The sequence below is a fragment of the Salvelinus alpinus genome, unplaced genomic scaffold (assembly GCF_045679555.1).
Source record: "Salvelinus alpinus unplaced genomic scaffold, SLU_Salpinus.1 scaffold_40, whole genome shotgun sequence".
Taxonomy (NCBI): Eukaryota; Metazoa; Chordata; class Actinopteri; order Salmoniformes; family Salmonidae; genus Salvelinus; species Salvelinus alpinus.
Window position 1 is genome coordinate 2472038 of NW_027255981.1, and position 16565 is coordinate 2488602.

The window sequence follows — 16565 nt, forward strand, 5'->3', positions numbered from 1 at the left end:
TGTTAGCTGGTTGGCTAAGATAACTGCATATAGCTCATGTTAGCTGGTTGGCTAAGATAACTGCATATAGCTAATGTTGCTGGCTGGCTAAGATAACTGCATATAGCTAATGTTAGCTGGCTGGCTAAGATAACTACATATAGCTAACGTTAGCTGGCTGACAAAGATAACTGCATATAGCTAATGTTAGCTGGCTGGCTAATAACATTCTTGATATTTGGTTAGATGGCGTTATGTATTTCCAAAACTGTGGTTTACTTAATCACTCAAGTCATGAGCAAAAACGATTGGTTTAATTTAAAGTTATTTCTGTTGTAGTTTACATCACAGGGAACAGGCTGGTCCTCCATATTACATCACACCTGACTTTGGCATTCTTCTGAATTCTGATTGGTTAAATGTAATAACTCCAAAAATAGAACAGTGTACAGTAACTTTGCATTGGGACTTGGGACTAAAAATATTTTATTCGATATTTTATAAAAATACAAAACATACACATACAAACAACAACATCATACAAACATTCACTGCATCACACCTGCCCAGACCCACTAGAACATACCCCCATCTCCATTAACTACATCACACCAGCCCAGACTCACTAGAACACACCCCCATCTCTATTAACTACATCACACGTGCCCAGACCCACTAGAACACATCTCCATCTCCATTAACTACATCACACCTGCCCAGACCCACTAGAACACACCTCCATCTCCAATAACTACATCACACCAGCCCAGACCCACTAGAACACACCTCCATCTCCATTAACTACATCACACCTGCCCAGACCCACTAGAACACACCTCCATCTCCATTAACTACATCACACCTGCCCAGACCCACTAGAACACACCTCCATCTCCATTAACTACATCACACCTGCCCAGACCCACTAGAACACATCTCCATCTCCATTAACTACATCACACCTGCCCAGACCCACTAGAACACACCTCCATCTCCAATAACTACATCACACCAGCCCAGACCCACTAGAACACACCTCCATCTCCATTAACTACATCACACCTGCCCAGACCCACTACAACACACCTCCATCTCCATTAACTACATCACACCTGCCCAGACCCACTAGAACACACCCCCATCTCCATTAACTACATCACACCTGCCCAGACCCACTAGAACACACCCCCATCTCCATTAACTACATCACACCTGCCCAGACCCACTAGAACACACCTCCATCTCCATTAACTACATCACACCTGCCCAGACCCACTAGAACACACCTCCATCTCCATTAACTACATCACACCTGCCCAGACCCACTAGAACACATCTCCATTAACTACATCACACCTGCCCAGACCCACTAGAACACACCTCCATCTCCAATAACTACATCACACCAGCCCAGACCCACTAGAACACACCTCCATCTCCATTAACTACATCACACCTGCCCAGACCCACTAGAACACACCTCCATCTCCATTAACTACATCACACCTGCCCAGACCCACTAGAACACACCCCCATCTCAAGCTCCCGCATCAGCAGCATTTTATTTCTCTCCGTCACTTTAAACTTTTAGATAATAAAGCATTTGACCTTTCTTTTGAATTAACAACAGAGGATTGGTTGATTTCCAGGTTTTAATTAAGTATAATATTTAAGATGATTGATGAGAAAAGTATCGTCCAACTCTGGGGTATCTCACTGCACCCTCAAATGCCATGTTTTGAAATATACAGACAGACGGATTAAAAGTAATTTTACATTGTATAATTGTACTTCTGACAGCCAACTTTCTAACTCCGCCCATAACTTTATGACACCATAACATTCCCAGAAGGATTATTGAGTCATTGTTAGTTTTACACTGAAGACATGACTCTGCCGTTGTGCTGTAGAATTTGTGAATTTTGTCTCTTGTATAATAAGGGATTATCATTTGTCCCAACATCACAGGCCACAGACTTTGATAAAGACTTCCAAAAGTGTTTCCGCAGTTTAAGATCAACTGAGTTTTTTAAATGGGGTTTCTCCCTGTGCACCTGCCAATGTAAATCCTTTGAACGAGACAAGTTACCAGACAGGACATATTGCTAATGTTCTTCCCATTAAAAACCTCAATGAAAATTAACTTGTGGGCGGTGGTGGTTTTTCCTAGAGTTTTTCCTAGCCACCGTGCTTCTACACCTGCATTTTTTGCTGTTTGGGGTTTTAGGCTGGGTTTCTGTACAGCACTTTGAGATATCAGCTTATGTACGAAGAGCTAAATAAATACATTTGATTTGATTTGATTTGGTGATGACGTCCTATTGGATGACGTCGTCCATCGGGATTCCCCCAAAAAGAAGACGCTCTGGATTGATCACTGGAGTCAGATGTGAAGGAGGAGGTTGATCATCAGGAGTCAGATGTGAAGGAGGAGGTTGTTCATCAGGAATCAGATGTGAAGGAGGAGGTTGATCATCAGGAGTCAGATGTGAAGGAGGAGGTTGATCATCAGGAGTCAGATGTGAAGGACGAGGTTGTTCATCAGGAATCAGATGTGAAGGAGGAGGTTGATCATCAGGAGTCAGATGTGAAGGAGGAGGTTGATCATCAGGAGTCAGATGTGAAGGAGGAGGTTGATCATCATGAGTCAGATGTGAAGGAGGAGGTTGATCATCAGGAGATGTGAAGGAGGTGGTTGAGCATCAGGAGATGTGAAGGAGGAGGTTGATCATCAGGAGTCAGATGTGTAGGAGGAGGTTGATCATCAGTGAACCTCAAGGATTGTGGCTGGGCTGGCGTATCCACTTCCAGCTGGGTCATATATTTTGATACATTGAATGTTGATACTGTGAAACTATGTAATATATTTGCACCTCCTGTTTCATGAAGTGATATCACTAAGTACTGCCCCTATATATACAGCGCATTCGGAAAGCATTCAGACCCCTTCACTTTTTCCACATTTTGTTACGTTACAGCCTTATTCTAAAATTGATTCAATCATTTTTTCCCCTCATCAATCTACACAATACCCAACAATGACATCACAATACCCCATAAGACATCACATTGCCCATAATGACAAAGCAAAAACAGGTAAATTAATGAAAAAATTAGATTTTCTTTAAAAAACAAGGACAATTCAAAGTGACCCCAAACTTTTGAATGGTAGTGTACATCTACATGATGTACTGTTACACCATGTAGGAGCCGTATAGACCTAGTCTGTTCATTATATACATCTACATGATGTATTGTTACACCATGTAGGAGCAGTATAGACCTAGTCTGTTCAATTCAGACTAGGTCTATACTCAACAGCTCAGACACAAGAGGTATGTGGCAGGGTCTACAGTCAATCACGGATTACAAAAAGAAAACCAGCCCCGTCGCGGACCAGGATGTCTTGCTCCCAGACAGGCTAAATAACTTTTTTGCTCGCTTTGAGGACAATACAGTGCCACTGACACGGCCCGCTACCAAAACCTGCGGGCTCTCCTTCACTGCAGCCGAGGTGAGTAAAACATTTAAACGTGTTAACCCTCGCAAGGCTGCAGGCCCAGACGGCATTCCCAGCCGCGTCCTCAGAGCATGCGCAGACCAGCTGGCTGGTGTGTTTACGGACATATTCAATCAATCCTTATCCCAGTCTGCTGTTCCCACATGCTTCAAGAGGGCCACCATTGTTCCTGTTCCCAAGAAAGCTAAGGTAACTGAGCTAAACGACTACCGCCCCGTAGCACTCACTTCCATCATCATGAAGTGCTTTGAGAGACTAGTCAAGGACCATATCACCTCCACCCTACCGGACACCCTAGACCCACTCCAATTTGCTTACCGACCCAATAGGTCCACAGACGACGCAATCGCAACCACACTGCACACTGCCCTAACCCATCTGGACAAGAGGAATACCTATGTGAGAATGCTGTTCATCGACTACAGCTCAGCATTTAACACCATAGTACCCTCCAAACTCGTCATCAAGCTCGAGACCCTGGGTCTCGACCCCGCCCTGTGCAACTGGGTCCTGGACTTCCTGACGGGCCGCCCCCAGGTGGTGAGGGTAGGTAACAACATCTCCACCCCGCTGATCCTCAACACTGGGGCCCCACAAGGGTGCGTTCTGAGCCCTCTCCTGTACTCCCTGTTCACCCACGACTGCGTGGCCATGCACGCCTCCAACTCAATCATCAAGTTTGCGGATGACACTACAGTGGTAGGCTTGATTACCAACAACGACGAGACGGCCTACAGGGAGGAGGTGAGGGCCCTCGGAGTGTGGTGTCAGGAAAATAACCTCACACTCAACGTCAACAAAACAAAGGAGATGATTGTGGACTTCAGGAAACAGCAGAGGGAGCACCCCCCTATCCACATCGACGGGTCAGTAGTGGAGAAGGTGGAAAGTTTTAAGTTCCTCGGTGTACACATCACGGACAAATTGAATTGGTCCACCCACACAGACAGCGTTGTGAAGAAGGCGCAGCAGCACCTCTTCAACCTCAGGAGGCTGAAGAAATTCGGCTTGTCACCAAAAGCACTCACAAACTTCTACAGATGCACAATCGAGAGCATCCTGTCGGGCTGTATCACCGCCTGGTACGGCAACTGCTCCGCCCACAACCGTAAGGCTCTCCAGAGGGTAGTGAGGTCTGCAGAACGCACCACCGGGGGCAAACTACCTGCCCTCCAGGACACCTACACCACCCGATGTCACAGGAAGGCCATAAAGATCATCAAGGACAACAACCACCCAAGCCACTGCCTGTTCACCCCGCTATCATCCAGAAGGCGAGGTCAGTACAGGTGCATCAAAGCAGGGACCGAGAGACTGAAAAACAGCTTCTATCTCAAGGCCATCAGACTGTTAAACAGCCACCACTAACATTTAGCGGCCGCTGCCAACATACTGACTCAACTCCAGCCACTTTAAAAATGGGAATTGATGGAAATTATGTAAAAATGTACCACTAGCCACTTTAAACAATGCCACTTAATATAATGTTTACATACCCTACATTACCCATCTCATATGTATATACTGTACTCTATATCATCTACTGCATCTTGCCATCTTATGTAATACATGTACCACTAGCCACTTTAAACTATGCCACTTTATGTTTACATACCCTACAGTACTCATCTCATATGTATATACCGTACTCTATACCATCTACTGCATCTTGCCATGCCGTTCTGTACCACCACTCATTCATATATCTTTATGTACATATTCTTTATCCCTTTACACTTGTGTGTGTGTATAAGGTAGTAGTTGTGGAATTGTTAGGTTAGATTACTTGTTGGTTATTACTGCATTGTCGGAACTAGAAGCACAAGCATTTCGCTACACTCGCATTAACATCTGCTAACCATGTGTATGTGACTAATAAAATTTGATTTGATTTGATTTGAGTTAGTATGAGTATTCTAACACAGCTCAGGACTCTGGGCAGCCATTTTGTTTGTTTAAAAACTAGGTTGCCCCTTTAAAAAAGCGACACAACAATCAACCAATCTGCAGTTCAACCAATAACAAAGCTGTAATTCCACCATTGTTTTGGTAATAAGACGATGGATGGGGCTGGAGAAATGTAACTACTTTCAAATTCATAGACAAACCTATGGATGCAAGGACTGACCATCCATGATATCAACATTATAGTTTTAACCATGTTGAGGCTATACAGTGTTGATTTACATTGTTTCTAAACATTGGAGTAAAAAAAGCTTATTTGGGGTTCTGATGGGGTAAACAGTTGAACTAAGCTCATGAGGCATGCGTTATATTCTTCAAGAATCAATGCCTATAAATAATTTAGAAGTCAAAATATGGATGTAGCAATTGCACAATTCCCCTTTAACACCACACATCAGTTCTGTTAAGACAGTACTTAATCAGGGCCCGTTCATCGTTAGAACCATCGGATGCCTGAAGATGCGTTTGGGAAACCGGGACCAGATATCCAGTATCGTCCTCTTCTTCATTTTTCGATGTGACAGTCATCTCCCCCTCTTCTTTCACTGAAACGTCGTCGTCCTCCTCTTTAACTCTGAACGCGTCTTCTTCTTCTTTCACTGAAACGTCTTTCTCTTCTTCTTTCACTGTAACAGCCTCACCCTCTACTTGTTTTTGTATTGTAACAGCCTCCTCTACCTCCTCCTCTTTCACGAGAGCTTCTTTCTCCATCCAGCAGACCCCCTCTTCTTCTTCAGCAGGAACGGGGTTAAGTTTGAGACTGGAGCTATGAGGCATGTACTGGAGTCGCTAAGTGGTATAATTCAAAGCAGTGTCACTTTATCAGCAGCACGTGAACAATGACGTCTGAAGAATAATTTCGTCGAACACCTGATTGGTTTGGTATTGGGCTCGTTCGACATTGCAGCCGACAGTGCAGGTGGCTTCTGACTGCCTAATTTACAAATCACCTTGCATCATAAATAACTACTCATTATTATTTATAAATCAGTCAGCCAGTCACCGTTTACCCACAACGCAGAATGGATTTGATGCTCTCGAACACGGCCAGTGGTTTTATATATGACATAATGGCTACGCTGCTACTGCGTGTGACGTCATCTATAAAATGTGGCTGTTCTAAATTCTTTGTCGCTCAAAGCCTTGAGTAATGAACCTATTTTTGACACAATTGGCTGGAAAGAGCCAATGATTCAGGAAGATTTGTTTCCCTATCACTACTTTTCAGCATGTTTTCTTCGAATTAGACTACGGGAGTTTTGTAACTTTTTCCACCTTGGCTTACTGTTAGTTGGGCTCTAACTGGTCTCCGGTAGTTGGTCTCGCTGGCCATAACCGTGCTGGTTGGCTAGGCTGGTTAGGCTAATAGCTAGTTGGCTAGATAGCTAATGTTAGCTGGCTGGCTAAGATAACTGCATATAGCTAACGTTAGCTGGCTGGCTAAGATAACTGCATATACAGTGGGGAGAACAAGTATTTGATACACTGCCAATTTTGCAGGTTTTCCTACTTACAAAGCATGTAGAGGTCTGTAATTTTTATCATAGGTACACTTCAACTGTGAGAGACGGAATCTAAAACAAAAATCCAGAAAATCACATTGTATGATTTTTAAGTAATTAATTTGCATTTTATGGCATGACATAAGTATTTGATACATCAGAAAAGCAGAACTTAATATTTGGTACAGAAACATTTGTTTGCAATTAACAGAGATCATACGTTTCCTGTAGTTCTTGACCAGGTTTGCACACACTGCAGCAGGGATTTTGGCCCACTCCTCCATACAGACCTTCTCCAGATCCTTCAGGTTTCGGGGCTGTCGCTGTGCAATACGGACTTTCAGCTCCCTCCAAAGATGTTCTATTGGGTTCAGGTCTAGAGACTGGCTAGGCCACTCCAGGACCTTTAGATGCTTCTTACGGAGCCATTCCTTAGTTGCCCTGGCTGTGTGTTTCGGGTCATTGTCATGCTGGAAGACCCAGCCACGACCCATCTTCAATGCTCTTACTGAGGGAAGGAGGTTGTTGGCCAATATCTCACGATACATGGCCCCATCCATCCTCCCCTCAATACGGTGCAGTCGTCCTGTCCCCTTTGCAGAAAAGCATCCCCAAAGAATGATGTTTCCACCTCCATGCTTCACGGTTGGGATGGTGTTCTTGGGGTTGTACTCATCCTTCTTCTTCCTCCAAACACGGCGAGTGGAGTTTAGACCAAAAAGCTCTATTTTTGTCTCATCAGACCACATGACCTTCTCCCATTCCTCCTCTGGATCATCCAGATGGTCATTGGCAAACTTCAGACGGGCCTGGACATGCGCTGGCTTGAGCAGGGGGACCTTGCGTGCGCTGCAGGATTTTAATCTATGACGGCGTAGTGTGTTACTAATGGTTTTCTTTGAGACTGTGGTCCCAGCTCTCTTCAGGTCATTGACCAGGTCCTGCCGTGTAGTTCTGGGCTGATCCCTCACCTTCCTCATGATCATTGATGCCCCACGAGGTGAGATCTTGCATGGAGCCCCAGACCGAGGGTGATTGACCGTCATCTTGAACATCTTCCATTTTCTAATAATTGCGCCAACAGTTGTTGCCTTCTCACCAAGCTGCTTGCCTATTGTCCTGTAGCCCATCCCAGCCTTGTGCAGGTCTACAATTTTATCCCTGATGTCCTTACACAGCTCTCTGGTCTTGGCCATTGTGGAGAGGTTGGAGTCTGTTTGATTGAGTGTGTGGACAGGTGTCTTTTATACAGGTAACAAGTTCAAACAGGTGCAGTTAATACAGGTAATGAGTGGAGAACAGGAGGGCTTCTTAAAGAAAAACTAACAGGTCTGTGAGAGCCGGAATTCTTACTGGTTGGTAGGTGATCAAATACTTATGTCATGCAATAAAATGCAAATGAATTACTTAAAAATCATTCAATGTGATTTTATGGATTTTTGTTTTAGATTCCGTCTCTCACAGTTGAAGTGTACCTATGATAAAAATTACAGACCTCTACATGCTTTGTAAGTAGGAGAACCTGCAAAATCAGCAGTGTATCAAATACTTGTTCTCCCCACTGTAGCTAACGTTAGCTGGCTGGCTAAGATAACTGCATATAGCTAATGTTAGCTGGCTGGCTAAGATAACTGCATATAGCTAATGTTAGCTGGCTGGCTAAGATAACTGCATATAACTAATGTTAGCTGGCTGGCTAAGATAACTGCATATTGTGAACGCTGCGTGTAACACATCCGGTGTCAGGATAAATAAAAAGCAAGGTCTGCTAACTTTCTTTAATTATGTTTAATTACCGCAAACAATGAATGGCAAATGCAATTTTCGTATATACGGGTTCGCTGCATCACCACGCAGGGTAAACAGGGAACTGCAGGAAGTACGTAAACAGCTGTTCTTATACCGTGATGACGTAGTTCCAACGCGTCTGTTGGCCTATCACAGTAGAGGCTGGGCGCGGTTTAGACTTTGCCCTGCCTTTGCTGGCCCTCGGATTTGTCCAAGCCCCTTGGCGCGTTCCTTTTGTCCACATCTGGTTGCTGGGTAGATTAGATCCGTCTTGTGTCTGTCGATTCTACACTGAAACAGTTCCTAATATGGTATTGTCCAGTATTCTAACCTCCTGGTTGGCCTAGAGAGATGCACCCCTCCCCTCTCCAGACTGTCCACAGCTTTTATGGCCTGTGTTGGTCAGTCCTTACACACCTACACACACCCATCTGTATTGTTTGTGTGTGTGTGTGTAACAAAACAATATTAATCTTCAAACAATATGCTAACAGGCTATAGTGCATAAACATAAATCCTAACAATATAGCTAACATTCTTTGGTTAGATGGCGTTATGTGTTTCCAAAACTGTGGTTTACTTTAATCACTCAAGTCATGAGTGCAAACGATTGGTTTAATATGAAGTTCTACATTTGAAGTTATTTCTGTTGTAGTTTACATCATAGGGAATAGGCTGGTCCTGCATATTACTTTACACCTGACTTTGTCATTCCTCTGAATTATGATTGGTTTAATGTAATAACTCCAAAAATAGAACAGTGAGGTGTAACTTTGCATTAGGACTAACATCAAGGCGGTGACCCGTTCCTGTAGGTTCATGCTCTACAACATTCGCAGAGTACGACCCTGCCTCACACAGGAAGCGGCGCAGGTCCTAATCCAGGCACTTGTCATCTCCCGTCTGGATTACTGCAACTCGCTTTTGGCTGGGCTCCCTGCCTGTGCCATTAAACCCCTACAACTCATCCAGAACGCCGCAGCCCGTCTGGTGTTCAACCTTCCCAAGTTCTCTCACGTCACCCCGCTCCTCCGCTCTCTCCACTGGCTTCCAGTTGAAGCTCGCATCCGCTACAAGACCATGGTGCTTGCCTACGGAGCTGTGAGGGGAACGGCACCTCCGTACCTTCAGGCTCTGATCAGGCCCTACACCCAAACAAGGGCACTGCGTTCATCCACCTCTGGCCTGCTCGCCTCCCTACATCTGAGGAAGTACAGTTCCCGCTCAGCCCAGTCAAAACTGTTCGCTGCTCTGGCACCCCAATGGTGGAACAAACTCCCTCACGACGCCAGGTCAGCGGAGTCAATCACCACCTTCCGGAGACACCTGAAACCCCACCTCTTTAAGGAATACCTAGGATAGGATAAAGTAATCCTTCTAACCCCCCCCCCCCCCTTAAAAGAGTTAGATGCACTATTGTAAAGTGGTTGTTCCACTGGATATCATAAGGTGAATGCACCAATTTGTAAGTCGCTCTGGATAAGAGCGTCTGCTAAATGACTTAAATGTTAAATGTTTATTTTATAAAATACAAAACATACAAACAACAACATCGTACAAACATTAACCTGCCCAGACCCACTAGAACACACCTCCATCTCCATTAACTACATTACACCTGCCCAGACCCACTAGAACACACCTCCATCTCCATTAACTACATCACACCTGCCCAGACCCACTAGAACACACCCCCATCTCCATTAACTACATCACACCAGCCCAGACCCACTAGAACACACCCCCATCTCCATTAACTACATCACACCTCCATCTCCAGGGCCTGCATCACTCTCCGCCACATAGCCCCAAACAGCACCATTTTATTTCTCTCCGTCGCCCAGCACTTTACATTTGAGATAATAAAGCATTTCACCTTTCCATTGCGTTAACAACGGAGGATTGGTTGATTTCCAGTTTTTAAGTATAGTATTTAAGATGATTGACGAGCGGTATCGTCCAACTATCGGGTATCTCACTGCACCCTCAAATGCCATGTCTTGAAATATGCAGACAGACAGATTAAAAGTAATTTTACATTGTATAACTGTACTTCTGACAGCCAACTTTCTAACTCCGCCCATAACTTTATGACGTAATAACATTCCCAGAAGGCATGGATTATTGAGTCATCGTTCATTTTACACTGAAGACATGACTCTGCCGTTGTGCTGTAGAATTTATGAATTTTGTCTCTTGTATAATAAGGGACTATCATTTGGCCCAACATCACGGGCCACAGACTTTGATGCAGTTAAAGACTTCCAAAAGTGTTTCCGCAGTTTAAGATCAACTGAGTTTTTTTAATGGTGTTTCTCCCTGTGCACCTGCCAATGTGAATCCTTTGAACGAGACAAGTTACCAGACAGGATATATTGCTAATGCTCTTCCCTTTGATAACCTGAATGACAATTAACTTGTGGGCGGTGGTGGTGATGACGGCCTAATGGATGACGTCGCCCATCGGGATCCCCCAAAAAAGAAGACGCTCTGGATTGATCACTGGAGTCAGATGTGAAGGAGGAGGTTGATCATCAGGAGTCAGATGTGAAGGAGGAGGTTGATCATCAGGAGTCAGATGTGAAGGAGGAGGTTGATCATCAGGAGTCAGATGTGAAGGAGGAGGTTGATCATCAGGAGTTAGATGTGAAGGAGGAGGTTGATCATCAGGATTCAGATGTGAAGGAGGAGGTTGATCATCAGGAGTCAGATGTGAAGGAGGAGGTTGATCATCAGTGAACCTCTAGGATTGTGGCTGGGCTGGCGTTTACACTTCCAGCTTGGTCATATATTTTGATACATTGAATGTTGATATTGTGAACCTATGTTATATATTTGTACCTCCTGTTTCATGAAGGGATGTCACTAACTACTGTCCCTATATATACAGCGCATTTGGAAAGTATTCAGACCCCTTCACTTTTTCCACATTTTGTTACGTTATTCTAAAATGGATTAAATCAATATTTTACCCTCATCATTCTACACACAATACCCCATAATGACATCACAATACCCCATAATGACATCACAATACCCCATAATGACAAAGCAAAAACAGGTTTTTATAAATGTTTCAAATGTAACAAAAACAACAACTGAAATATCACATTTACATACAGTACGAGTCAAAAGTTTGGACACACCTACTCATTCAAGGGTTTGTTTTTATTTTGACAATTTTCTACATTGTAGAATAATAGTGAAGACAAACTATGAAATAACACAAATGGAATCATATCGTAACCAAAAAAGGGTTAAAATAATCAAAATATATTTTATATTTGAGATTCTTCAAAGCAGTCACCCTTTGCCTTGATGACAGCTTTGCACACTCTTGGCATTCTCTTAACCAGCTTCATGAGGTAGTCACCTGGAATTATTTTCAATTAACAGGTGTGCCTTGTTAAATGTTAATTTGTGGAATTTCTGTCCTTCTTAATGCGTTTGAGCCAATCAGTTGTGTTGTGACAAGTATGGGTGGCTCTCATGAGGATTGCCACAGGAAAGGAAGACCCAGAGTTACCTCTGCTGCAGAAGATACGTTCATTAGAGTTAACTGCACCTCAGATTGCAACCCAAATAAATGCTTCACAGAGTTCAAGTAACTGACACATCTCAACATCAACTGTTCAGAGGTGACTGTGTGAAATCAGGCCTTCATGGTTGAATTGCTGCATTCAAAAACAAAAGCTTTGTTAAAGAACAAGAAGGCACACTGTTACAAAAAATGATGTATTGTTACACCGTGTAGGAGCAGTATAGACCTAGTCTGTTCATTATATACATCTACATACTAGTCTAGTCGCTAATGCTAACTAGCTATTATCCCTGACCATGACCTCACTAAGCTACTCTCCTCCTGATAAAGAAGAGGTCTGCTGGACGGAGAAAGAAGCTCTCGTCAAAGAGGAGGAGGAAGAAAAGGCTGTTACAATACAAAAACAAGTTGAGGGTGAGGCTGTTACAGTGAAAGAAGAAGAGAAAGACGTTACAGTTAAAGAAGAGGAAGACGCCTTAAAAACTTTTTGTCAATAGGGGGGCGCTGTTTTCTCTTTGGAAAAAATCGTGCCCAAATGAAACGGCCTCGTACTTTTCTAGATCATACAATATGCATATTATTATTACTATTGGATAGAAAACACTCTCAAGTTTCTAAAACTGTTTGAATTATATCTGTGAGTAAAACAGAACTCATTTTGCAGCAAACTTCCATACAGGAAGTGAAAAATCTGAAAACGAGGCTCTGTTTCAGGGCCTGCCTATTCAACTGGCTTTTATTTATCGATATGCATGCACTTCATACGCCTTACACTAGATGTCAACAGGCAGTGGAAGGTGGAATGGGGTGTCTAGCTTGATCTGAGGCCGAACAAGAGCTTTTGGAGTGACAGGTCCGGAATTTTCTTTGTCTTCTCAGGCGCGCGGCGGAGCTCGACATTGTGTTCTGAAAAGCGTTCGGTATACACGGCGAATATCTCCGGCTCTGATTTTATTTGATACATATGATAATAACATCATAAAGTAGGTTTTTTCCACCGAGTTTTATCAGTTTATTCAACGTTTATTGGGACTTTTGGAGTTTTCCGTTCTTTGCGTCAAGAGAGGATGGGAATGTTAGCAACGTTGGCTAGCATTGTGGCGCGAATTCGACAGAAGAAATGGACATTCTAAAACCAAACAACGATTTATTCTGGACCAAGGACTCCTTGTACAACATTCTGATGGAAGCTCAGCAAAAGTAAGAAAAAATGTATGATGTTATTTCGTATTTCTGTGTAAAATGTTGAGTCCTATTCTCCGCCGTTTAGGTGAGCGCTGTCTCGCAATAACGCTGTATGTTATGGTAAAGTTATTTTTTAAAATCTAACACAGCGGTTGCATTAAGAACCAGTGTATCTTTCATTTGCCATACAACAAGTCTTTTTTAGTAAAGTTTTTGATGAGTTCTTTGGTCAGATTAGGTGAGTGTCCAAAATATCTCATGAGATTCTGGTGAATCGATGCTACGTATTCACAATGTATAATCAGGATTTGTAGCTCTAAATATGCACATTTTCGAACAAAACATAATTGTATTGTATAACATGATGTTATAAGACTGTCATCTGATGAATTTGTTCAAGGTTAGTGATAAATTTTTTCTCTATTTTGTCAGTTTTGTGCAAGCTATTTTTTGCGGGGAGTAAATTGCGTTGTGTGTTTGGCTACTGTAGTGAGCTAATAGAAATATATATTGTGTTTTCGCTGTAAAACACTTAAAAAATCCGAAATATTGGCTGGATTCACGAGATGTTTATCTTTCATTTGCTGTACACCATGTATTTTTCATAAATGTGTTATGATGAGTATTTATTTATTTCACGTTGCTCTCTGTAATTATTCTGGCTGCTTTGGTGCTATTTGTGATTGTGGCTGCAATGTAAAACTATGATTTATACCTCAAATATGCACATTTTCGAACAAAACATAAATGTATTGTATAACATGTTATAAGACTGTCATCTGATGAAGTTGTTTCTTGGTTAGTGACTAATTTTATCTCTATTTTGTCGGTTTTGTGAAAGCTACCTATGCGGTGGAAACATGGTGAAAATATGCAGTTGTGTGTTTGGCTATTGTGGTTAGCTAATAGAAATACATATTGTGTTTTCGCTGTAAAACATTTAAAAAATCGGAAATGATGGCTGGATTCACAAGATGTTTATCTTTCATTTGCTGTTTTGGACTTGTGATTTCATGAAGATTATATTATATGATATCCCTGTCCCGTTAGGCTAGGCTATGCTAGTCAGATTTTTTGATGAGGAGGATCCCGGATCCGGGATGGGTATTAAGTAAAGGAGTGAAAGTGGAGGATGATGTTACTGTGAAAGAGGAGGGGGAAGATGCAGTTTTTGGAGTGGAGAATGACGTGAAAGAAGACGAAGACGTTTTTGGAATGAAGGATGAAGGGGGGGGGATTACTGTCACATTAGAGGAGGAGGAAGAAGAGAAGCCTGGAGAACTGATTAACACCAGTAAATACAGTGAGTACTATCTTATAAAACAGGCGCATTGATCTGATTAACACCAGTAAATACAGTGAGTACTATCTTATAAAACAGGGACATTGACCTGATTAACACCAGTAAATACAGTGAGTACTATCTTATAAAACAGGGGCACAAACTCTGCAGTTGTTGAACAAATGTTTGATTTTTTAAAATGGCATTCTACACTTGAATATGTTTTTGTACTGTAGGAATTGTTCATGACTTCCTCCGGTTATTTAAAAATAAAACTTTTCCTGTTGAAAAGTGATATATAAATACAGTAAAGTGTAAACACACTAAAGGGAAACAAATAAATGTTTTGAGCTAAATAGTGTTTTTTTAGACAACTGCAAACTAGAAGGAGTGAGTGATGTCATAGTAAGGTATTCAAGGAGTTGGCTTGATGGGAAGTCGTCATGTCATCCAATAGGCGACAGATCTTCATGTGAATATTCATTATTCTTTTTAAAGTAATTCGTTCTGTCAAGTTGGTTGTTGCTAGAAAGCCATTTTAAAGCCTTGCCATAGACTTTCAAGACGATTTAAGTCCAAACTGTAACTAGGTCACTCAGGAACATTCAATGTCATCTTGGTAAGCTCCTCCAGTGTAGATTTGGCCTTGTGGTTTAGGTTATTTTCATGTTCGTACAATTTTGTATTCAGATCTCTGAAATGCTCTCTAACTACGTAACATTTAGTGTCGCCTTATATTACGCTGGAAAACTATCCTATTTAACCAGGCAAGTTGAGAACAAGTTCTCATTAGCAACTGCGACCTGGCCAAGAATAAAGCAAAGACGTTCGACACATACAACAACAGAGTTACACATGGAATAAACAAAACATACAGTCAATAACACAATAGAAAAGTCTATATACAGTGTGTGCAAATGAGGTGAGATAAGGGAGGTAAGGCAATAAATAGGCCATGGTGGCAAAGTAATTACAATATACCAATTAGACACTGGAATGATAGATGTGCAGAAGATGAATGTGCAAGTAGAGATACTGGGGTGCAAAGGAGCAAGAAATAAATAAATACAGTATGGGGATGAAGTAGTTGGATGGGCTATTGGCAGATGGGCTATGTACAGGTGCAGTGATCTGTGAGCCGCTCAGACAGCTGGTGCTTAAAGTTAGTGAGGGAGATATGAATCTCCAGCTTCAGTGATTTTTGCAGTTCGTTCCAGTCATTGGCAGCAGAAAACTGGAAGAAAAGGCGGCCAAAGGAGGATTGGCTTTGGGGGTGACTAGTGAGATATACCTGCTGGAGCGCATGCTACGGGTGGGTGCTGCTATGGTGACCAGTGAGTTGAGATAAGGCAGTGCTTTACCTAGCAGAGACTTGTAGATGACCTGGAGCCAATGGGTTTGGCGACGAGTATGAAGCGAGGGCCAGCCAACGAGAGCGTACAGGTCGCAGTGTTGGGTAGTATATGGGGCTTTGATGACAAAACGGATGGCACTGTGATAGACTGCATCCAATTTGTTGAGTAGAGTGCTGGGGGCTATTCTGTAAATGACATCGCCGAAGTCGAGGATCGGTAGGATGGTCAGTTTTACAACGGTATGTTTGGCAGCACGAGTGAAGGATGCTTTGTTGCGAAATAGGAAGCCAATTCTAGATTTAATTTGGATTGGAGATGCTTAATGTGAGTCTGGAAGGAGAGTTTACAGTCTAGCCAGACACCTAGGTATTTATAGATGTCCACATATTCCAAGTCAGAACCGTCCAGAGTAGTGATGCTGGACGGGCGGGCAGGTGCGGGCAGCGAC

General features: G+C 42.7%; 1 protein-coding gene across 1 annotated transcript in view; it reads left to right on the top strand.

The window, feature by feature from the left end:
• Positions 1 to 16565, top strand: part of LOC139567014 (zinc finger protein 180-like) — a 740647-nt gene that overhangs the window by 36308 nt on the left and 687774 nt on the right. The window lies entirely within an intron of this gene.